The sequence below is a fragment of the Bos mutus genome, chromosome 5 (genome assembly GCF_027580195.1).
Source record: "Bos mutus isolate GX-2022 chromosome 5, NWIPB_WYAK_1.1, whole genome shotgun sequence".
NCBI classification, from domain to species: domain Eukaryota; kingdom Metazoa; phylum Chordata; class Mammalia; order Artiodactyla; family Bovidae; genus Bos; species Bos mutus.
This window is the reverse complement of record NC_091621.1, coordinates 108,254,406-108,280,641: the sequence shown is the minus strand read 5'-3', so window position 1 is coordinate 108,280,641 and position 26,236 is coordinate 108,254,406. Positions and strand designations below refer to the sequence as shown.

Here is a 26,236-nt window from a genome sequence, read left to right as displayed (position 1 = left end):
CCGTTGGCCCCAAACATGGCATATTTATGTAAACACTTCTAAATGTCTCTAGAGTACTGACATGCCTTCAAAAGCTAGGCAGAAAAGCAAAGAGCAGAGACAGAGAAAACCATCCTTATTGAATTTAAATCTGATCTCTTTAAATTACTGTCCTGAAAAATGCCTCAAGAGTTCATGATCTTTTCAACAGCACTGCTCTCCCCCAAGCACATATCCCAGCTCAAAGCACACTGCCCTAAAGGAGCCAAGAATGTGCAATGGGGAAAGGACAGTCTCTTAAGGAAATGCTGTTGGGAAAACTGAACAGCACATGCAAAAGAATAAAACTGAGCCACTACCTTACACCACACACAAAACCAACTCAAAACGATTGAAGACTTGAATGGAAGACCTGAAACCGTAGAACTCCTAGAGGATAACACAGGTGGTAAATTTCTTGACATTGGCCTTGGCAATTACTTTTTTCCACCAAAAGAAAAGATAGCAAAAGCAAAAATTGATCCATGGGACTACACTAAATCTAAAAAGCATCCAAAAAGGAAACCACCAGCAAATTAAAAAGACAACCAACTGAACGGGAGAAAATCACCGCAAATCAAATATTTGATAAGGAGTTAATATTCAAAATATATGAAGAACTCATTCAACCCAACAGTTAAAAAAACCTTGATAAAAAAAGGAGGGGGGCATTACAAGAACAGACATTATTCCAAAGAAGACATACAGATGGAGAATTGGTACATGAAAAGATGCTCAGTTATCACTAATTATCACAGAAATGCAAATCAAAACCACAATGTGATACTATCTCACATCTATTAAAATAGCTATCATCAAAAAATTAAGAAATAACAAGTACTGGGGAAAATGTGGGGAAAAGGGAACCCTCGTGCTCTGCTGCTGACAATGAAAACTGGTGCAGCCACTGTGGAAAACAGTATGGAAGGTTCTCCTAAAAATTAAAAACAGAACGAATAACATGATCACGCAATTCCACTTCTGGGTATTTCTCGCAAGAAAACAGAAAAACTTGAAAAGATATATGCACCTTCATGTTCAATGCAGCATGATTTGCAACAGCCAAGACGCGGAAACACCTACATGTCCATCGAGGGATGAATGGACAAAGAAAACACAGTTTTAAAAATAAACAATGGAATATTACTCAGCCATGAAAAAGAATGAAATCCTGACATTTGTGACAACATGGATGAACCCTAAGGGCATTATGCTAAGTGAAATAAGTCAGACAGAGAAAGACAGATATCAGATGATCTCATTCATACCTGGAATTAAAGATTCAAACAAAGAAACAAACAGCTCATAGATACAGAGACCATATTGGTGAGTGCCAGAGCTGGGTGAAAGGGTGGGCAAAATGAGTAAAGGAGGTCGGAAAAAGTACAAACTTCCTGTTATAAGAGAAATAAGTCATGGGATATAATGTACAGCATGGTGACTGCAGTTAATAATACTGTACTGCCTATTTGAAAGGTACTAAGACTATAAAAAAAAGTTCACATCACAAGACAAAAAAACTGTATGTATGGTGGCAGATGTTAACTACACTTACTGAGGTATTCATTTCACAATAGATACAGATACCGAATCACTATGCTGTATACCTGAAACTCATATAATGTTACATGTCAATTATACTGCAATTTTAAAAAAATAATGATACTTCTCTAGGGGAAAGTCTAACTTGAAAACTCAATCTAAAATATAAAAACTCAAATCATTTCTTGGAAAAAAGGGAAACTAGGAAGAGAATATTCTCTACACTAAACAGAAGAGATCCTAGTCACATCCTTACCTCTAACAGTGACAGAAAGGAAACTGGGATTATTAGGGAGAATATCCAGAGCCAAGCCTGTTACTTAAAAGATAAATACTGGGACTTCCCTGTCAGTCCAATGGTTAAGATTCTGTGCTTCCAATGTAGGGGATATGGGTTCATTCCCCGGTCAGGGGAACTAAGATCCCACATGCCATGAGGCATGGCCAAATTAACACATAAATAAATGTTTTAGAAAGATAAATACTGAGGAATTCCTGAGTCTCATAAAGGCACACATATCTTGTGCTATCGGAGAAGGCAATGGCAACCCACTCCAGTACTCTTGCCTGGAAAATCCCATGGACAGAGGAGCCTGGTGGGCTGCAGTCCATGGGGTCGCTGAAGGTTGGACACAACTGACCGACTTCACTTTCACTTTTCGCTTTCATGCATTGGAGAAGGAAATGGCAACCCACTCTAGTGTTCTTGCCTGGAGAATCCCAGGGACGGTGGAGCCTGGTGGGCTGCCATCTATGGGGTCGCACAGAGTCGGACACGACTGAAGTGACTTAGCAGCAGCAGCATCTTGTGCTATTTCTCTAAGGTTTGTTTAAGCTGAGTAGCTAAAATAATTAATCATCATCTATTCCTCACTCCATTGTTCAGATGCAAGAAGTTCTATCCCTAGGAGCTCTTCAAAAGTACACTTCCATCTGGTGATTCACACTTTCTCATTATATACAGTAAGGGTTTATTAAAAATAATATTATCAATAAATCAACTTTTAAGTCAAACAATGACATTGGTGCCTGCCAGTATCACAGTAGTTGACAGTCTTCCTCAAACTGTGTGAAAGAGCACGTGAAAGGAGCTCTGTGCCCCTTCCCAGGCAGCATTACCACACGAAGACCGGAAAACACAGGTGCTCTCACAGAGGAAAAGCCAAGTTCTAACTATAAAACATAAAAACTCATGCACCTTTCTTAAGAACTCAGACTAGTAACTAATGTGCTGTGTAACACTATGTTGATAAAGCATTTTTCAATCAAGAAAAAATATTCAAATATGGATATGAGTATTTTTAAATGAAAATATGACATAACTCACAGCACATACACTTTTTGCACTTCTCTAAAATTTATGACCATTAGCAATGGATCATTTCTTTGACTGTAATTATGAACACATTGAGGAAAAATGTGTAGGCCAACTGATTTTTTTAAACTTATGCTATACAATTTTCTTTCACTTATTTGATTTTTATTTTTAGTTATGAGAGATTTTAAAATACAGTAAAGTGTAATATAGCAAACTCAAATACAACAATTATAACACATGGTCATATTTGCTTCTGACTTTTTTTTTCATTGAAACAGAAAACTCAGGTAACTTGGTCTTCCTGCTCATTCTACCATACTCTCTGCCTTGCTGTTATCGTTGTTGAGTTGCTCAGTCAAGTCCAAGTCTTTACAACCCCATGGACTGCAGCAAGCCAGGTTTCTCCACCCTTGACTATCTCCAGGAGCTTGCTCAAACTCCTGTCCATTGAGTCAATGCCATCCAACCATCTCATCCTCTGCCATCCCCTTCTCCCGCCCTCAATCCTTCCAGTATCAGGGTCTTTTCCAGTGAGTCAGCTCTTCGCATCAGGTGGCCAAAGTACTGGACCTTCGGCTTCAGCATCAGTCCTTCCAACGAATATTCAGGACTGATTTCCTTTAGGATGGACTGGCTGGATCTCCTTGCTGTTCAAGGGATTCTCAAGAGTCTTCACCAGCACCACAGTTCAAAAGCATCAATTCTTTGATGCCCAGCTTTTCTTTATGATCCAACTCTCACATCCATACATGACTACTGGAAAAACCATAGCTTTGACTACAGGGACCTTTGTTGGCAAAGTGATGTCTCTGCTTTTTAATATGTTGTCTAGGTTGGTCACAGCTTTTCTTTTAATTTCATGGCTGCAGTCATCATCTGCAGAGATTCTGGAGCCCAAGAAAATAAAGTCTGTCACTGTTTCCATTTTTTCCCCATCTGTCTTCCATGAAGTCATGGGACCAGATGCCATGATCTTAGTGTTTTGAATGTTGAGTTTTAAGCCAGCCTTTTCACTCTCCTTCTTCACCTTCATCAAGAGCCTCTTTAGTTCTTCTTCACTTTCTGCCATAAGGGTGGTGTCATTCGTATATCTGAGGTTACTGATATTTCTCCCAGCAATCTTGATTCCAGCTTGTGATTCATCCAGCCTGGCATTTCGCATGATGTAGTCTGTATATAAGTTAAATAAGCAGGGTGACAATATACAGCCTTGACGTACTCCTTTCCCAATTTAGAACCAGTCTGTTGTTCCATGTCTGGTTCTAACTGTTGCTTCTTTACCTGCATACAGATTTCTCAGGAGGCAGGTAAGGTGGTCTGGTATTCCCATCTCTTGAAGAATTTTCCACAGTTTGTTGTGATCCACACAGTCAAAGGCTGTAGTCAATGAAGCAGATGTTTTTCTGGAATTCCCTTGCTTTTTCTATGATCCAACAGATGTTGGCAATTTGATCTCTGGTTCTTCTGCCTTTTCTAAATCCACCTTGAACATATGGAATTTCTTGGGTCATGTACCATTGAAGCCTAGCTTGAAGGGTCTGGAGTTCTACCTTGCCAGTATGTGAAATGAGTGCAACTGTGCAGTAGTTTGTATATTCTTTGGCATTACCTTTCTTTGGGATTGGAATGAAAACTGACCTTTTCCAGTCCTGTGGCCACTGCTGAATTTTCCAAATTTGCTGGCATACTGAGTGCAGCACTTTCACAACATCATCTTTTAGGATATGAAATAGCTCAACTGGAACTCCATCACCTCCACTAGCTTTGTTCGTAGTGATGCTTCCTAAGGCCCACTTGACTTCACACTCCAGGATGTCTGGCTCTAGGTGAATGATCACACCATCGAAAGTTATCCAGGTCATTAAGACCTTTTTGGTACAGTTCTTCTGTGTATTCTTGCCACCTCTTCTTAATATCTTCTGCTTCTGTTAGGTCCATACCATTTCTGTCCTTTATTGTGCTCATCTTTGCATAAAGTGTTCCATTAATATCTCTGATTTTCTTGAAGTGATCTCCAGTCATTTCCATTCTATTGTTTTTCTCTATTCTTCCACATTGTTCACTTAGGAAGGCTTTCTTATCTCTCCTTGCTGTTCTTTGGAACTCGGCATTCAGATGAGTATATCTTTCCTTTTTTCCTTTGCTTTTCACTTTTCTTCTGTCAGGTATCTGTAAGGCCTCCTCAGACAACTATTTTGCCTTCTGACCATAGTTCTTCAGGCACTCTGTCTGTTCAGAAGTAAAAGCCCTGCTAAAATTCATGTATCTTCTTCTAAACCATGTTTTTAAAAACATAAATTTTCAGAATATATGTTGATCCACAGACAACACAGATTATTTTATTTTGTTTTTAACATTTGTAAGTAGTATCACATTTAACTTTCTGTAACTTGCTTTCCTTTTTCTGAACAAAATGTTTCCAGGAGTTGCCTATGTGGACACAGGCAGACCTGGTTTGTCCATTTTGCCTGTATAACAGTAATAAATTGCACTGAAATACCACTGCACAATTTATTATCCATTCCTCTGTAGTCTGATCATTTGTTTCTAAATTTTTCCTATTACAAATTTAACTGAAATAAAAATGATTGTACATGTATCCTTTTGCATAAGTGCAAGGTTCACTTTGCAGAGTTATATATCCCTTTAATTGCTGTTCTTAGGATTTGTTCATTTCCAACTTCACAAAATCTTGCCAAAAACTACACATCCCTCTACAGCGTATTAGGGTTTCTCTTCCCCACAGCCGTGTCAAACTTTAGATATACTTGCACAATTCAAGCGTGTGAAACAGCATCTCATTATCTGAGAATGAGCCGATTTTTACCGTTTTGTTAGACGAGCATGCCTTCTCTTCTGTCATGTTCCTATTTCTAGGTCACTATATAAATCTGCTCCTTTGCCATGCTCACCCATGGAGCCATGCACTACAGAATTTTTAATTTCACATTCAGTCTTTCAATAAAACAAAATCTCCTTTATAATTATGATTTTCAAGTTGGCATAAGCCTTTAGAAAAATGATATACAGTATCTTTAATAAAAGCATCCAATGTGCTAAAATTTCATATAGCTTTATCCAGCAAAAAGCGTAGACATCTTACCCATAGACAGATAATTTGGTCCTTTTTAAAAAAAAAAAAAAACAACACTTTTACTGGGCTATAACTCACATACCATACCATAAAATTTGCCCTTTTAAAATGGACAATTAATTGGTCTTTCGTACATTCACAAAACTGTGTGTCCATCACCACTATCTAATTGCAGAATGTTTTCATCACCTTAAAAAGGAACTCCGTAGCCATCAGTAGTTATTACACACGCGCGCCCTTCTCTGATGGCGAAGGCAGTCTAGTCCAACTTCAGCGCCCTTGGAAAGTCACGGTTTCGCACAAATCAGAGCAGTCCTACCTAACAACATGTGAATACTCTAAGTTTCTTTGAGACACTGTCATACAGACACACAGTGTGCAGTTCACTGCTCTTTCTCTTCAAAAAAAGCCGATGGTGATCTGGCTGCGAGTACTTAGGGGTGAGCTGGATACGGTGCCCTTCATTAGGCACTGCAATGGTAAGTGCCTCAGTGGAATGAAACAGATGATAGATTTTAGGGCACATGTTCTGTCTCTTCTACCAAATGAGGTAAACAGCCTTTAACAAAAGGGCTGTGAAAGAGCCTAAAGAGCCTGAGTGCCAGCAATCTACTGGTTAAAACACAAGAATTTTGTTTTGCAACCATTTTCACAGGACGTTAATGGATGTCCACCAATCTTTCAGATAACCTGAAAGCAAATACAGTCACTGGACAGCTCACTAGTACCTCAGAGAAAGCTATACTGTTTAATGGAAAACAAAAGGTGTAATAAGGAAACCTGAGCTCCGTATGTGACACTAGGGGCCCAGCTTACAAACAGGGCTGTCATAACTTTGGTATCCTTAGCTTTTCTGGTGCCAAATTCTCCTGCAAAACTGCCTCAGGATGTAAGTGGAGTGTTTCCAACTCTCTAAGCAATGAATTCTCCAGCTTTACCTCTGGCTTAATTACATGCGCTCCAGGCACAAACATAATACAAAGAGAACGGCGTAAGAAATCAGCCTTGCGACTCAAGTAAAACACAGTCAAGCAGAACCCAACAGGCTCTTTAAAGAGGATCATACAATGATGACCACAGAGCATCTCACACAAAGTGCACAGGAAGCAACTGCTTATCCACATTTTTCACCCCCACAGTGGTAAAAAATACGGTATATAATTATTGGTTATCTGTTGTATTTTACAAGTTCATACTATTTTATAACCACAATTTTGGAAATATTCCATCATAATAATAGAGTGTGATAGACTAAAACTTACTTTCCTTCTTTGAGGCATTCAGATTCAGGATGGCTGAGTAGATAAAGAGACTATCTCAAAACCTTGTCAAAAGGTGGTAGAATTGCTGAATTTTAGGGTATGAAGAAAGCTTCAGGATTCAATGATTTCAGATGATGAAGAAACTAAAGCTCAGAAGAGTTATTAGCAATTTGCTCAATGTCACCAGATGAATTAATGGCAAAGACAGGAGGAGAACCCAAACCTCCTGACTCCCAACTCTGCATTTCCATACATCCATGTTCCTTTCCTGCAAACAAATGATGAAATAGGTATGGAAGATTCTGGGCTATTTGATTCAGCACACTATCTTGCCTTCTAAAATGACAAATCTCCTCTCACATTAGCTTACCACCCACCTCCAAACAAAGTTACAGCAAAATGCAGAGCAGCTACCATTTCTGCCAATCTGAAAGAAAGAGTAGATCAAAAAAGGGGGTCAAGGGGTACACTGGAAATGAGGTGAGCATAGCAGGGTTGTGCGAATAGCAAATGAACAAACAAGGATGGGAAGACTCTGTTTAGGCCTCAACATTACTGAACAAGAGGGCTCCATGAGGTAACTTGTTCTAGATACCTGAAAATGGTGATTACCTTAACTTTTAATTTTTAAAGTTTTATTAAAACGCACAGACTAGAAGTATAAAAAAAAAAAAGCAATAGTCAGTGGGATAGTATGACCAGAATAATATTTTTAAATCATCTTCAGGGAATTCCCTGGTGGTCCAGGGGTTAGGACTCTACACTGGTCGGTGAACTAAAATCCCAGGGGCTGTGTCGCATGGCAAAAAAAAAAAAAAAAAAAAAAATTAAACCATCATTCATATAGTGGAAAGGAGAACAGAGTTGAATGGCGGTAGAACATGAGAGGAAACAGGGAGTGCAATTAGGAGGCTACTGGAGAAGTCTAAGAGAAATGAAGGTGGCTTAGCCAAGGTCAGTAGTGGAGTAAATAGATATTTCTGGGATGCAAGGATAGCTTATTTAACTTATAGGCAGAGTACATCATAAGAAATGCCAGGCTGGATGAAGCACAAGCTGGAATCAAGATTGCTGGGAGAAATAGCAATAACCTTGGATATGCAGATGACACCACCCTTACGGCAGAAAGTGAAGAGGAACTAAAAAGCCTCTTGATGAAAGTGAAAGAGAGTAAAAAAGTTGGCTTAAAACCCAACATTCAGAAAACTAAGATCATGGCAACTGGTCCCATCACTTCATGGCAAATAGATGGGGAAACAGTGGACACAGTGACAGACTTTATTTTTGGGAGGCTCCAAAATCACTGCAGATGGTGACTGCAGCCATGAAATTAAAAGACGCTTACTCCTTGGAAGGAAAGTTACGACCAACCTAGACAGCATATTCAAAAGCAGAGACATTACTTTGCCAACAAAGGTCCATCTAGCCAAGGCTATGGTTTTTCCAGTGGTCATGTATGGATGTGCGAGTTGGACTATAAAGAAAGCTGAGCACCGAAGAATTGATGCTTTTGAATTGTGGTGCTGGAGAAGACTCTTGAGAGTCCCTTGGTCTGCAAGGAGATCCAACCAGTCCATCCTAAAGGAAATAAGTCCTGAATATTCATTGTAAGGACTGATGCTGAAGCTGAAACTCCAATACTCTGGCCACCTGATGTGAAGAACTGACTCATGTGAAAAGACCCTGATGCTGGGAAAGATTGAGGGCAGGAGGAGAAGGAGATGACAAAGGATGAGATGGTTGGATGGCATCACCTACTCAAAGGACATGAGTTTGAGTAAACTCTGGGAGTTGGCGATGGACAGGGAGGCCTGACGTGCTGCAGTTCATGGGGTCGCAAAGAGTCGGACACGACTGAGCAACTGAACTGAACTGAAGGATAGTTCCACATACACAAATCAATTAATATGATACATAGCATTTTTAAAAAATTAATAAAAACCACATGATCCTCTCAACAGATGCAGAAAAAGCATCTGATAAAATTCAACAGTCTTTCATGATTAAAAAAAAAAGTTCAACAAACTAGGAATAAATGGAAATTACTTTAACATAAGGAAAGCCATACAGAAAAGGCCCACAGCTAACATCATACTCAACAGTGAAAACCTGAAACTGGATACTAAGATCAGGAACAAGGCAGGGATGCCCACTCTCACCATTTCTACTTGACAGAGTACCACAAGTCCCAGGCAAAGCAACTGGGCAAGAAAAAAAAAATAAAAGGCATCCAAGTCAGAAAGTAAGAAGTAAAACTGGACCTGTTTGCAGATAACATGTTTTTATATACAGACAACCCTATGGACTCCACCAAAACCCCAAACTATTAGAACTAATAAATATAGTAAAGCTGCAGGGTACAAAATTAATGTACATTAATAAACAAAATACCTAAAAAGGAAATTAAGAATCCCATTTACAACAGCATCAGAAAGAATAAAACACTAAGAAACAAAACTGAGGACGTGAAAGACTATAGAACACTGACAACAGAAATTAAAGACACAAACAAATGGAAAGACATCTCATGTTCATGGATTGGAAGACTTAATATGGTTTAAATGTCAATACTACCCAAAGAGATCACATATTCAATGCAATCCCTATTAAAGTCTCAATGGCATTTTTTATAGAAAGAGAAAAAACAATTCTAAAATTCATACTGAACCACAAAAAACAACAAATAGCCAGTTTTTAATATCAATTAAAAGGTGATATATACATACAATGGGATATGATTCAAGCTTAAAAAAGAAAGAAACTCCCTGTAATACGCAGCAACACAGATGAACCCTGAAGACACTTTCCTAAGTGTAATAAGCCAGCCACAGAAGCACAGAGAACACATGACCCCACTCATATGTGGGATGAAGACTGTCAACCTCACAGAACAGAAAGGTGCCTACTAGAGGCTAGGGAGACCCTTAAAGCGAAAGATGCCCATCAAAATTTAGTCCTGTGTGCAAGATGAATAAGTTCTAAAGATGTGCATACAACACTGTGCATATAGATAACACTGTCCTGTACACTTTAAAAATCTGTTACAGGATATATCTCATTTTAAGTGTTCTTACATAATAATGTAAAAAAACATTTTAAGACATAGACATAATTGGGAAATATTTTAAACCTTGGGCTACAATCTCATGACTTTATATCCTACAGCAGTATTTTTCATATTGCAATTTGTAATACAAAGGTCACAAAATCAACTTAATAGACCAAGGTCAGCATTTTAAACTAAATAAGATAGATACTATCAGACAGTACCACATGTAGTAAGAGTATTATTCCATGAAACTTTGGTTTCAGATATCCGTATACTAATTGTATAACTGGATTCTAATATAAAATATGTCTCCAACTATGAGTCACAGTCCAAAAACATTTTGTGTAACATTCCTTAGGAAATTGAGAATACTTATCTTCCCTAAAATCTTTGTCAAAGTTCTACATTAGGCTCAAGTGAAACAAGCTACAACAAGTTCAAGTAGATACCTAATATAAACATATTCATCTGCCAAAAAAATACATCATTTGGTCTTTTTTTTAAAAAAGAACAGCACAAGCAATATTCAAGCATCACTGGAATGTTAGGCACAAATTATGTTGTTTCTACTAACCATGGAGATACACAGATTACTAAAGGAACATAATGCTAATTTTCTTTAGCCACTAAACCATTCTAACCATTCAACTGCTCCTAACTTTAGGGATTAAACACCACCAATGCACATTCACAATGGCAACGCTTTCAGATTTTTCAGGAAAATACCTTACTCTCCCAAATAATACGCCTACTTCTCCTTGAAGAATTCAGAGATCATATACTACAGTTCTGAAAAGTTCTTTTCAGAAAACCTCCTGCCTTAAGCAATAACCATTTGTAAATAACTGAGGGTAAAAGTAAAACATTATCTGCCAATTCGACAAGTCTTCTGGGTTCAATTAGCTCACTTTCTCAACAGCACCACTACTGCCGCTGTGGATGGGAATTCCCCGTTTTGGACTGTTATCCTGAACCCTGACCGAATCCCAGTGCTGCGTCTCCTGCTCCCCGCAACAGGCACTGTGACAACCAAGCGCGCCCATACTCTTCCACATGCCCTCTGCAGACACGATGCCTTTCCAACTGAGAACCGCCAAAAAACACCAATGATTCTCCTTAGTTAAGTGTGACGGACACACAATGAACTGCGGCCTCCAACTCAGGGCAGAAAGGCTGGGCAGTTATCAGTGCCTTGAATTTAAACGTTTCCATGGAAGTATTAAGATCATGTGGTCTGAAGTAGAAAGAATATCTACCACTTTTCTTCTAGTGCTAGGCAGTTCCTGGCTGTTATTTTCAAAGTGGGATACAGCAAATGTAGACATTTAAGGGAGGGGAGGGAAGAAGGTTAACATATGGATTCTATAAGTATTCTAACTTAAAAGTATCTATTCAATACAAAAGGATGAGACAGAATTCCAAAGAAATGTCTAAGATTATTTGCTTGGACCAAGTCTACAGGTGTGTGTGTGTGTGTGTGTGTGTGTGTGTGTAGTGCACGGACTTAAGAGAAAAGTCACTGAGTAATATGTGACAAGTCTTGATTATCAGATTGAGAAGAATATATAACACTTCCTAAACACCTGTGTCCAGAAACCATGCCAAATGCTCATTTAACACCTGCAGCAAGCTTATAGGAGGGGAAACTGAGGTACAGGAAGGTTAAATAACTTGTTCATGACCATGTAGTGATTAAGTGGTTGAGACAGGATTCAGATCCAGATCAACTCCAGGGCCCTCACTGAGAGCTGTATCATTTCAAGGCACTAATAACACTGGAGGAAAGGATTTTTAAGAGCAGGAAAGAATTTATCTGAAAACTATGAAAAATGTTGAATACACTAAAGTTAACTATGAAAAGGTTATCAGCAAAAATGCCTATGACCCAAGAAAAATTAGATTTTCATCCCAAGGCTCTTAAGGAATCATATTTAAACTCTGCACTTAAAAGTTCACATTACAAAGAAGCTCAAATTAAATGAACTCTGAACTCCATTTTGCACATGCTGCCTTGCACATAATACTGTTTTTAAACATTGTTAGTCTGTTTGGTATGGCTTAGAGGCATTTTGTTCCAAAAAAAAATCTTTACTTATTTGGCTGTACCAGGTCCCAGTTGCAGCTCATGGGATCTTTCAGCTGCAGCATGTGGGATCTAGTTCCCTGACCAGGGATCGAACCAGGGATGCCTGCATTGGGAGCTCAGAGTCTTAGCCACTGGACAAGCAGGGAAGGCCCAAGAGGCATTTCTATTTTAACAACCACGTGATACTTCATTACTTCAAGATACATAAAAGGGAATTACTATTATTACCCTAATAGATTATACACTGCAAAGGGGAAAAGGCAAATTTATAACGGATAAACCTGGCACATGAAAACTTAACCAAGAGTGAGATTTAACATCACTGATAATGAAACTAACATCGTGGGCCTCCTGATGTTAAGCACTGAGAAAGACAAAACATCCTGCCTACAATATCTACCCTGACGTTATTCAAGAAGGAACAGATAAATTCAAATAAGGGATATTACACAAAATAACTGGGTTCCCAAAATGCTGTTGTCATGGAAGACACCTCCCCCTTCCTAAAAGAGAGCTAAGGGACTAGTATGGAGTACGATATATGACGCCAACTCTTTGGAAAGACCCTGACGCTGGGAAAGATTGAAGGCAATGGAGAAAGAGAAGAGGGTGGCAGAGGATGACATGGTTAGATAGCATCACCGACACAATGGACATGAATCTAAGCAAACTGGGAAACAGTGGAGGACAGAGGAGTGTGCTGCAGTCCATGGGGTCACAAAGAGTCAGACACGACAGTGACTAAACAACAAATATGACACCTAAATGCAATACATTTGACTGAATTCTAGATTTCAAAATTTTTAAAGTAATCTATAAAGAACAGTATTAGAACAACTGGGGAAATACACAATGTGGACTGTAAGTTAGATAGTGATAATACGTCAATACTGTTTACTTAATGTGGACATTACCTAAAGGATTAAGACAGAATAACAGAACCATTCTTCATGGAAAAAGGAAGGAGCAATGAATCAAGAAGCGGAAGTCAGAGAGTAAGATAGGAATTCAGGCCACTGCAACTTAAACCCCTGTCTTCCTTTTCGTATAACCTCAAGCACAAGCGTGCTGCTGACAGAACTTCAACACCGCATCTCTAAAGTAAAAGCCCAGTGTGCAGAAAAGGTGAGTGTTCACTCATTCACCAGTATTTATTAAATATATGTGTGTGTCAGACTCCATGGCCGCAATACACAATAAAAATAAGATTCTGGAATCAGTGCCCAGGTTTGAATCCTAGCTTTACGAAATCCCAACTCCACTACGTGCTATTGGTGTAACTTTCGGCCAATTACTAAATGTCTTAGTGCTTTGATATCCTCATTTTTAAAGGGAAGATAATAACAGTACTTACTTTAAAGAGCTGCTGTGAAGATTAAATGACACAATACATGTAAAATGCTAGAATACTGCCTGGCATATACTAAACAACCCAGTAGAGAATAGCTAGCTGCTTTTTTTTTTATTATTATTAGGCACTGGAGATACAAAGTCAAAGAAGATATATATATAAAAGATTTATGTGTGTGTGTGTGTGTATAAAAGTGTCAAATGCCTCAGAGGGGTCCTTCCCCAACACAGTGCCTGGCACACAGAAGGGGCTCAACAAATACCTGATGAACCAATTAATATAAAGAAAGAAATATTCACTGATTTGGGACTTCCCTGGTAGCCCAGTGGCTGAGACTCTGCACTTCCAAGGCAAGGGTTTGATCCCTGGTCAGGAAACTAGATCCCACAAGCCATAACTAAGAGTTTGTATGCTGCAATTAAAGATCCTGCCTGCCGCAACTAAGACCCATCACAGCCAAATATTTTTTAATTAAAAAAATAAAGGATTCACTGATTTGGCAATATGGAAAAAACAGTGACTGGTGACTTCAGTGAGACCACAGGGTACCTAAATGCAAATTCAAAAAAGACATATTCTTTGGGTGGGCACGTAGATTGATAAGCAGGGCTCAGGCTGGACTTCAGCACCCCTCTCCACTAAAACACACACAACATCCTCAGGGCTGGCACAATGTGCGGTGAACAACTGCAGCTGGTTAAAAAGTGAGCAGAGATATGGAAGTGACAGCAGCAAGTACAGACGCTACTCCTTCATAACCTGTCCGAGAAGGGAAACGCACAGGCCTCTGGGAAGGGGAAATTTCTCCAATTTTAAAAGTGGTGAGAGAATGGACTTAAAATGACAAAAAGATGGTTAAATTTGATGTACAATAAGAAACTAACATAAAAATAAAAGGGGGAAAGAACACATGCGATAGAATGCTAGGAAACTTTACAGGAAGATTAAATTTGGTGCAGAACTTAACAAAATTTATGGATGACTTTAAAGGAAGTTAAAAAGTGGTGTTTACAAGAGATCTTTTTGGGGTGCTGGAAAAGTACCACTGTCATGCAATGATTACACAACTCTACAAATCTGCTAAAAATCACTGAATTGTACACTTCAGAAAGACAAATTTTGCAGTATATAAATTAGGCCTCAATAAGGCTGTTGTTTTTTTTTAAGTGGTATCTGTTTGCTGAAGTATGGAGAGAAAATTACACTATTAAGAGTTTCTCTGACTAAAGAAAGGAAGTAGCCAAGAGGAAAAGTATAGTAATTCATTTGACAGGAAAATAAAAAGGAAATTTTTCATAGATTAAGAAATACTAATGTTTTCACTTCAGCCCAATGAAGAATAGTATTGCATCTCTGGGTAACTACAGACCTGGCAAAGACCACAAAATCTTCCTATCTTAAGAGTATAAAGACAATAGATTTGGAAATCTTAAACGTGGCATTAAGGAGAAGGAACACTTCAGCTTACTTTCCTATCCTCCTCACTTTCCTTTCCCCAGAAGAGAATAACCATTTATTCTAATCTCACATTACTGCATGTGCTGAGAAATTACAGAGATGGTAGCCCCTCTGAGAAGAATTTTTAAACATTTGAAAGCAGGAAATCAAACTGTTTTAAAAGAACCTATGGTAATTTCTTTACCTGTCTGATGACAATCAGTCAATTCCCTTAGTCAGTCAAAACATCTACATGGGGTATTTTTTGGTATTTTTGGAGAATATTAATTTGCATTGGTTCAGGGACTTTTGCGGAAGTTTCCCAAAACAGCAATACTGTATTTTAAAATATTTACCCTATTTGTAACTACAAAGATCAAGCAAAAATGCACCTACAAACGACCATAATTCACATTTGCTTTGAGCTATGAAAATATTAACCTACTCTGACCTCCCCTGGCACCAACTCCAGCAAATCCTGGGTCAAGTCTCAGCTTCCAAAACAGCACAGGTGTCTCTAATTTCAGACCTGTGTGTCTCCTCTCTGACTTTGGCTAAATCAGTAGCAAGCCCAGAAAATAAAAACAAAAAGCCATGGCATGTAGGTATTTTCTCTCTTCCTCCATAAAAGAATGTTCCAGCAGATACAAATGAAATAACCTATTAATGTATAATTCTATCTCCTCTGTGTATAATAAGAGTCAAAACAGTTCAAGATAGTGATATTCATGGTGTTAATCCATCTAGACTTGAAAAATTGTAATATTGATGAACTTTAAAGTTTACAGTACCATGCCTAACCTTCAGTAGGCAGTCAATAAATGTTTCTTTCCTTTCCATTAATTCTTAAGAGTATTTCCATAAAATAGTTCCTGTTCATTATACCCCAATAAAAAGCAGGCAAATAAAAAAAGATAGTTTCCTGACTGCACACCTGGATCAGACTCTGAAAATTCAGGCCACCAGATGATGATGAAGGCTGTTCTGCAAAAGTTAAATTTTACTCTCTCTGCCTCCCTCCCTTCTGCTACAGGAAATGGCTCGCCTGTTTTCCCCGCAGCAAGGCACCAGCCGTCCCCGTTCTTTGGGACTGGAAGCCGGTCTCGAGAACCTGTTCTGTTCTAAGTGCAGGTGCAGCAAGAGCCCAGATCACTGTCGTCAGCCCACAGAGCCCCACGGTCAAGCTCCCAGGGTTCCTGGCTGGAAGATTGCGGGGAGTACTGCCATTGGTTTTTTGGTGACCAATTTCACCCTCCAAATGATCCAAGTTTCCTGCCCCGAGGAAAGGGGTCTCCACACACCTAAGAATATGGAAAACTAAAACTACGTGCAACGGCACTCATCTCTGCTTTGACAGGAAATGTTCTGCCAGAAATAGGCTTGCAGAGCTGCACGAAGCTGCCGTCTATAACTCTTTTTGTGGGCATCTGATACAAGACAGATAAATAAGTCAAAGTCATAACTGGTGTACTTTTGTTCAGGCTCCAGAGCTTAAGATAGGAACACAAGCATGCTGTGTCAAATCAACTCTAGTGGTTACAGACGGACAGACGATTCTGTCACCAGTAACAAAATTTATAGTTGTCAGCAATAACTGGCTGGAGTTACAGTTGTCAGCATGGCCTGGCCACTGTCACGATAAGCCCTTTGATTGCATCTAGTCACCATTCAGACAGGCTACTGAATTTTAGTGACCAGAACAATTAGCTGGCCTGTCATCTCCCACTACCTCGAGCTAGTTTCTACAATGGCTCCAATACAAGAGCTTGTGGCTCCTCAGGAGTGGGTCATGGGGAATGGGGCGGTGGGGTGTGTGCGGCTGTGTGGGGGTTGGTGTGTGGGGGGGGATGGTGGGGTGTGTGTGGCTGTGTGTGGGGGGGGGGTGTGGGGGTGTGTGTGTGGGGGGTGTGTTTGTGTGTGTTTTCATGGTTCAGTTCTATGACTACCAGAATTTTAACTTGGTTGTGCTGCTTACTGGCATTCAGTACCCTCTGACAAGACCCTAGATGTAGTCCACAATACTAGACAAACTATCATAGGGCCATTACGGGGCCACGATGAGTACTTCCTAAATAATAACCAAATTCAATCAATCCAAGTTCAGTAGAACTGAAAACACGAACAAACGCCTTAGAGAAGAAGGCAGGAAAGTGTAAATAAACCTGGGACCTACCTTGTTTACAACTCCCACAGACAGATGAAATTCAATTCCATGCCAATCATACCCCTTCGATCACTAAAACACAAACAGAAAAATAAAAGTTCATGCCATATAAGCAGTTCTTCCAGTTCCTACAAGGTGCTTGGTTTCAGAGGTGACCAGCTATTTATCTGCTTCCTATTCTCTCCACTCCCACAACAGCAGCTGAGTGTCACTGGCAAAAAGGCCCAGATATTGGGGGCAGGAGGAGAAGGGGACGACAGAGGATGAGACGGCTGGATGGCATCACCGACTCGATGGACGTGAGTCTCAGTGAACTCCGGGAGTTGGTAATGGACAGGGAGGCCTGGCGTGCGGCGATTCATTGGGTCGCAATGAGTCGGACACGACTGAGCCACTGAACTGAACTGAACGTGGAGTTAGATACAGGTAACACTGATTGAACACTAATTATATGCTAGGCACTATTCTAAGTGCTTAAATGTACTAATTAATTTAATTCTCACAACCCTATGAGATATTGATCAACTCGTTTTACATACAAATGACAACTGACCTGTACCTCTGAAAATTGCTCTTTCAGTTCAGTTCAGTCGCTCAGTCGTGTCCGACTCTTTGTGACGAGAAGCGAAAAGCAAAGGAGAAAAGGAAAGATATACCCATCTGAATGCAGAGTTCCAAAGAATAGCAAGAGGAGATAAGAAAGCCTTCCTCAGCAATCAATGCAAAGAAATAGAGGAAAACAAAAGAATGGGAAAATTGCTCTTATTAGTGTAAAGAAATGCCTCTTAAAAATGCAGGCAATCTCAAAAAATTTTTAAAATGTAGGCAATCTCAACCACTGTTGCTGGACTGTCTCAATGGTTGATGTTTATAAAATGTTCCATATTCATCCATTCATTTTATATTTCTTAAGTCCCCATGGTGAGCTGAGCACTACACTAGGTGTTAAACAGGATTCAGTCTCTGTCCTACAGAGTTGAGAAACTAGTTGGGGAGATCATACTAAATCCAAGAAACAGTCCAAGAAATGGAATGTCCTATTATAATGTACACTCTCTCTGTGCAATCATTCAGTTAAAAAAAAAAATCAGTAACCTTTGGGAAAAGCAAAGGAAAGCTTCACAGAAGAAGTGCCTTAAAGTTGGACATTTAAAAAAAAAAAAAGGCAGACAGGAGAAACGCCCTACGGGCACGGAAACAAGAACAAAACCATGAGGCAGAGACAGTCATCCGGGTCCTTCATCATCTGATCCCATCCAGTCTCACCAGCCTTTGCCCTTGTCCACTGGCCTCTCTCCCCCTCCTCATTAATCATGTCCAACTTCTTCCTTCTAGAATACACAATCTTTGATAGCTCTGTTGTTTCTCCTATTGCCTTGAAAGTTCCCCCACTCCCCAACCCCAGACTTTTTCCCTGGTAGGTAACATTAACTAATCCTAATACAGAGTAGGTACTCAATAAAATATAACCTCTGTTATAAATACTATTATTCAAGATTCCACTGAAACATTTTTCTATAACCTTTTCCAATTCTCCAGAGTTAATCTACTGGCCTCTCTGCCACACCTGCGTGGAACGGCATTTGTCCATTTCTCCACCAGGACGATAAAACATTCTCCTGTCCTCAGGTTTCTTTTTTGCTCATCTCTTACTTGAACAGGTAACATCTTTTATATGACCCTATATCCCCCAAGACCTAGTGTCTGGCACGTAATAGGTGCCAATTATGCACTTGTTGACTGAAGGTCCAACAGACTCAAATTTACAAAACGAATAACGACAGGATTCCTCTAAAAAATCAGGACTTCGGTGGTGGTCCAGTGGTTAAGACTCTGCACTTCCACTGCAGGGGGCACAGGTTCAATTCCTGGTCAGGGGAACTAAGATTCCACATGCCCCATGGAGCAGCTAAAAAATTAAAATATTAAAAAGACTAAAAAGTCAGTTATTTAGTACATTTAAACAATTCAGTTTGTCAGAAATTTAATGTACTTTAACATCTTCATGAATATGTATGCTACATAATTATACCAACAATTCATGCACAAAAAAGTCAAAGTGGATTCACCAAACACAACCAGCTGACTAGTTTTTGCTTGATAAAATAATAAGGTCCTCATCCATGCCAATGGACAAAGGTAAAATTAAGTGAATTGACTATTTAGATATTGTGGATGGTGATCTTTCTCACTGAAATGATCCAACTCGAATGCAGTTGTTTAGTCTCTAAGTCAGGTCCAACTCTTTGTGACCCCGTGGACTGCCATCTGCCAGACTACTCTGTCCATGGGATTTTCCAGGCAGGAATACTGGAGCGAGCTGCCATTTCCTTCTCCAGGAAATCTTCCCGATCCAGGGATGGAACTCGTGTCTCTTGCTCAGCAGGAGGATTCTTTACTGCTGAGCCACCTGGGAAGACGTATGTATGTTTAAATAGGTATTTATACTGGCTTTAGTCACAGATGGTAGAGGTTACAAATTTAGAAGACCAATCATAAATTAAGGTTTATTTATAGAAACTTTCCATATGGTAAGAGTTTAAGAAGTAAGACAGCAGCCTTTTTCTCTGCCCAAAGCAGAGGGTAGCAGAGTGCCAGAGGACCAGACCCTCTCTTGACTCTGCTCCTGACACTGCTTCCAGCAGAGGAAGAAAAGTGCCAGCCACGCAGGAGCCTCACTGGCATCAGTCACCCACGGCAAGGCGCATTTTCAATGTCTGTGCTCTCCAAGGCTTAAGTATTCACTTTATACAGGTCTGTGTTCATTGAAAGCACAATTTGTGGCTTGGAACTTAAAAAATGTTCTAATGTGCTGGTCTGCCCACATACTAATTGAGTCCGCCAGGTTTGAACACGCCAGGCTTAAAATACTCCTTAGATAGTTGTGCAAAGGTATGAGCTCAATCCTTTATTCTCAGGAAAAGGAACTCAGTCAGGGAGAATGACTGTAGCAATAGTATTTCGATGAAAGCCATAGCAGAAAAAGTCAACCGAATAGTTTTGAGTTACTATTTTAAAATATCATAATAGAAATAAGATATGTGCTAATGACAGATTGCTTACAATGATTAATCTCACTTAAAATGAGATCCTGGTTTTTAAGTTCCAAGTTGTCAGAGAAAGTATTTTGAAACTGATTTCTACATGAGACCATCTCATAAAAAAGTTGTTTTAGTCATCCACTGACTAAACCCCTTCAGAATCCAGTCTAACTTACTTTATATTGAAACAAATTAAGTGCTTTATATGAACAGTATTATAAGCAGAACTTTTTTACTCTTTTATCAGCTTTAGAAAAATGCCAGTAAAATTGAAATGACTGAATTTTTATAAATAAACCTCACAAGCTCACACATCTGATCCCTTCCATCTCAGTTGGGGAACCAGAGCAGAAAGGGTTCAATGACCTGATAACAGGGAGACGGGGACCAGAATCTGATTACTAATCCAATTAATTTATTCTACTCCAAACTACCTAACACACTGTTTTATCAAGACAGAACATGTTTTGGAAATTACAATGAAAAAAAGTTTAAATACCTACACTTATTCACTAGCTGAAAAGAATTTAAAAACTAAATTTGCACCCTAAAGATGTGAAAATGCTGTCCCTTAAAAACTTGAGCAACAGAAAAATTACAGCAGTTATTTTCAATGCTTTTGGCTCAATACCTGCTTACACAGAATCTTTGCTAGGAGTTTAGCTTTAAAAAGTTTTTCTCACATTCCCAAGGGTATGGGAATAATTTTTACAATCTAAGATGACATTATCCTTATCTTTTAAAACATAAACTTCCTGCCAAAAAAAAAAGTAATTTCACAGAATCCAGGGTCATCTTTCAAACAAACATTTCTTTTGAAAGAATGCTATTGTCTCACTTTAATTTGGGGGGAAAGAGATGCAAAAAACCGAAGAAAAGTAACAAAAATAAAATGGAAGGAAAACGAAAAAAGGAAGAAAAATCAGTATAAATGTTTGTCTGATATCAAAGAAGGAGGAGAAAAACAATTTTCAATTTAATAAATGAACGACAGTTTTTACACAAGCTCATCTACAAGGTATGGTTACATAGCTCCTCAAACTGAACACCTAGAAGAAAAATCTAAACCTGATTTTTGCCTGATTCCTCTATCTGTTCTTTCTTCCACTTCCAAAGATAAGAGCATTAAGTGGATTGGGCCTCCTGGAACAAGAAAGGAAGTGAGAAATGTCAGTCCATGCAAGCCCCCTCAAAGTGCTGGTACTGGCTGGGACTATTAATACTAGAGAGCCTCAAAGCGAGAGTCAAGAAAGACCACTGTTCCCAGACAAGTCTATAACCTCCTCTAGAAGAGACTAGAAACATGAGGAGCCATATACTCTGCAGCCTTTCACATGCACCAAAAGCCCTTCCTTTCCTATTATCAATTTAACTTGGACAGAAAATTTAAAAAACATTTAAGATAACATTTAATTAAGATGACAAGAGGAAAAAAGAAGCAAAACCATATGTACTATATATACATATATATGATGGGGGAAGGGATAATTAAGATCTATGTAGTCCGATTATCAACACAGCTGCAGCACTCAACCTAACACATGCCTGTGTGTACATGCTCAATCACTCAGTCCTGTCCAACTCTGCGACCCCCTGGACTGTAGCCCACCAGGCTCCTCTATCCATGGGATTCTCCAGGCAAGAATACTGCAGTGGGCTGCCATTTCCTACTCCAGGGGATCTTCCCAAGCCAGAGATAAAACCCACATCTCTTGAATCTCCTGCATTGGCAGGTGGATTCTTTACACTGCGCTACCTAGGAATCCCTTGCTAAGGCACTAGAACACAGACATAACTTACAAATAAAAAACTAAAATCTCAAACCCTCCATGCAGATGGAGAGTTTCCAACTCTATTAAAGTTCCCAGTTTCACCTTCCCCTGCCAGCACTCCGTAACAAGTCATGGAAGCGTTGCCCATCTCACTGTGTATGAAGACTGAAGTCGTAGCTCCAGATGGGCAGATACAGTGATCACTTTTTGAAACTGCAAAGCAAAACTCACTTTATAGTTTTCCAGGTGTCTGGACATCTACTGTCTTATGTGATTCTCCTAACACTGTAAGGTGGTACTGACAGAGATGATGGGTGGAGAGTAAATCGCAACAAAGCCCTATTACAAGTGGATTTGCAGAGGAGGAGTCCATTTGTCTCTGAGTTCTAATCATTTTTTAGATCTCAAACCTGACTCTAACACCTCTGCAGCAAGTTTTAATAAATGCATACGTTCCTATTTTCTTAAACAGAATAAAATGAATATTACTATTCCTTGCTTTTTCTCCGTAATAAATTATTTTAATTTTTCAAAATAGGTAATATACAACTATGGTTTTAAAAAACCTCGCAGTACAATGAACGCATCGTGAAACGTAGGTCTCTTTCCCACCCAGTCCCCCAGTACTTCTTTCAAGAAAGGATACCAAGGTTCTTGCCAGTTAACACTTTCTTAACAACTGGATCACTCTCCTGTGCTTACAAACACAGCTGCAGTAGAGTGACTTAATGGTTATCGCCCCACCAGAGACAGCACATCTCCACCACCACTGAATCTGGAGGCCGGGCCTCACTGTGGCACCGCACGTTTGTACCCCCTCCCCACACACACTTCCACTCAAGTGCACACACGAGACGAGAGGTTTCTTGTACATATGCATGGTAAAATACTGTTGCTGTTGTTTAGTCACTAAGTTGTGTCCGACTGTGACCCCCAGGGACTGTAACCCGCCAGGCTCCTCTGTCCATAAGATTTCCCAGGCAAGAATACTAGAGTGGGTTGCCATTTCCTCCTTCACGGGATCTTCCCAAACCAGGGAAAAAACCCACGTCTCCTGCATTGGCAGGTGGATTCTTTACCACTGAGCCGCCTGGGAAGCCCACGGTAAAACAAACAAGACATAAAATTTACCATTCTAACCATGTTTAACTGTAAAATTCAGGGGCATTGGATTTACAATGTTGTGGGACCATCACCACTATTCACCTCCAAAACTTTTTCATCATCCCAAACAGTAACTCTGTACTCATTACACAGTAATTCCCCATTTCCCCTCCCTTGAGCCCCCACTAACACTAGTTTACTTTCTGTCTTTATGAATTTACCTATTCCAGGTACTTCGTGTGAGAGAAATCATACAATATTTGTCCTTTTGTGCCTGGCTTCTTTCACGCAGCGTAGTTATCCTCAAGCTTCCCATGTTGTACGTTGTTTCAGAATTTCCTTCTTTCTGAAGGCAGAACAATATTCCATTGTGTGTACATAGCACATTTTATTTATCCATTCACCAGCGGAGGGACATCTGGGTTGTTTCTGTCTTGTAACTACTATGAATAATGCTGCTGTGAACACTGGTGTACAAGTGTTAAGTCCCTTCTTTCAATTCTTTTGGGTATTTGCTTAGAAGTAGAATTGCTGTACCTATGGCAGTTCTGTGCTTAACTTTTTGAAGAACCACAAAACTGTTTTCCGCAGTGGCTACACCGTGTTACAACTGGGATACCTAGGTTCCAGTTTTTCCTCCTCAGTTTTTTGGTAATAGTCATCCTAAAGGATGTGAAGTGGTAACTCACTGTGGTTTTCATTTGCATTCAAAGGAGAGGATTCTTATATCTATGGCTTCAAAACACTTTGCATTTGAAGGTATTCCTATGGCACTGGTCCACCTCTGACCCACAAAGAAGTGTCTGATCTGGCTCTTCATCGAGGTTCTCAAGAGTCTACCACTCATTCTGCGTCCCAGTCACTTCAAACCTTGCCTACGCTGACTACCACCATTCTCCACTCTGCCTTCTCTGCATGTCTTAATATCCTTTCACCTAGGTTTTTTGGCTTTCTTCTCAAGAAATGCTGACCTATTTATAACTAGACATTGCCAGTTTAATCAACAAGCTGCCTCAATTTCTGGAAGAAGTGACTACTCACAGCACTTCTGGCATTCAAGTCTTCGCAGGAATTGTCAACATGCTCAAAAGGTCTTTCTTTCTTGACTATCTAAGGCACTTGCTTTTCTTTTTCTTAATTTTGGGTTCAGAACTCTTCTGGATGCTTGAAAATGACAGCAAATTGATCTCTGGATAACCAAAGTTTTATCAGAGGCATTTTCATGCCTATTTTTACCTGCATTTAAGCAGAGCTTGCAGATAAATGAAATAAACACATTAAACCTCTCATCGCTCATAAAGAATACAACGAAGATGACAAAATTTAAAAGACTTTGGTTAGTATCCCACAATAAACTGCTATTTGACTGCCTAAGGTGCCTAGAACCTGGTAGGAACTAGATAAATATTTATTGAATGAATGGTTTAAGAAGATATAATATGGCAGCAGAGAACGTAGGCTTTGGAGTCAGATCCGGATTTGTATGTCAGTTCCAACCTTCATTAGTCATATGATCTTGGAATAAATTGCTCAGCTTCTCTGAGGCTCAGAGATGCTTAAAAAAAAAAAAGATAATACCACCTATCTTCCAGAATGACCATAAGGAGATGTTACTGCTGATATATTCAAATATATAAACCGCTTTGTTGGTATAGGCTCTAGGTACTTCAAAAACATGGATTTAAGCAAAAGCAACAGTTCAGTAGCTCACAGTTCATTTATTTATTCAACAATCATTTAGTGAAGGCCTACTTCATGCAGGCACTGTAGCTGCAAAGACACATCAGTGATCGCGAAAGACGGAGACCCTTGTTCTCCCAGAGCTTATATTCTGACAGAGACATAAAAAATAATAATAAACATAATAAGTAAATTGCATAGATCTTAAAATGTAATGAGTGCTTTAGGGAAGAAAAAGAAAAGGTAGATGAGGATAAAGAGACTCAGAAGTGGTGGGAGCAGATCAAGAATGAAATCTATTCCACACCACAGTTACAGGTATGGGGTCAAATCACAGTAAATGAGGTAGAACGACAAATACAAGCAGCTCCTGGCATCTGAATTCTTCATCCAACACTGAGTTCTTCATCCAGATGGCAGCTGGAAGAGCCCTAACATGATCGATCACCTCCAGTCTCACAGGCTCCCCTTGTTCCAAACTTTCCCTAGAAGGTCCCCAAAGAAGAGAACAGACCAGAGCCTGGGAACAAACGCACCCAGACTGAACAATGGAGAGAGGGGCCGACACAGGGCTAGCGTGACCCACATTCTGAGTCAAGGCCACAGGAGAAATTGAAAAATCACTTCATCTCAGGGCTGGAAACGGACCATCATGTGTCAACAAATATTTTCCAAGTGACCATGTGCTAGATGCTAAGGATACACAGATGATTATGACAAAATCCCTATTCAAGGCATTGTGTGCTACGTACTTTTTATTACAGGCATTAACTAATCGTTATGGGAGTTCAAAGGCAGGAATAAAAAAGCAAAAGAAATTGCCAAAACATTCAAAATAAATTGTGAAGAATCATCCCGGGATCACCACACTCACCATCTCCTACCAATGCTACAAACAGAAGATTCATCTGGTGCTTCCGGGCAAGGAGAAAGCAAGGCTGTGACCCTTGCAGGGACAGGCCTTGAAGCCTCTTAGAATCTTGTTCTCTCACGTGGTTTGTTAAAGCAAGCACTTGGGCTTCCAGGGGGCTCGGTGGTGATGAATCCACCTGCAGGAGGCCTTGGGTTCGATCTCAGGGTCAGGAAGATCCCCTGAAGAAGGAAATGGCAACCCACTCCAGTATTGTGGCCTGGGAAATCTCCTGAACAGAGGAGCCTGGTGGGCTACAGTGCATGGGGTCGCAGAAAGTTGGACTTCACTCAGCAACTAAAACAGCACCTAAACACCAAAGTAGTTAAAGGCTGTTATGATCATTTACATCCCCCCTTCCATTTCTTTTCCACAAAACATTGGAATCACAGGAGAACACTGTTCCAG

At 39.7% G+C, this 26,236-nt stretch overlaps 1 protein-coding gene across 1 annotated transcript in view; it reads right to left on the bottom strand.

Annotated features, from left to right (window-relative positions):
* MRTFA (myocardin related transcription factor A) overlaps window positions 1–17,390 on the bottom strand; it is a 175,967-nt gene extending 158,577 nt beyond the window's left edge. Inside the window, exon 1 of the mRNA XM_070371530.1 lies at window positions 17,331–17,390. The gene's annotated coding sequence lies outside the window, so the exon portion shown is untranslated. The remainder of the gene's footprint in view (window positions 1–17,330) is intronic.
* Window positions 17,391–26,236: the final 8,846 nt, after the last annotated feature.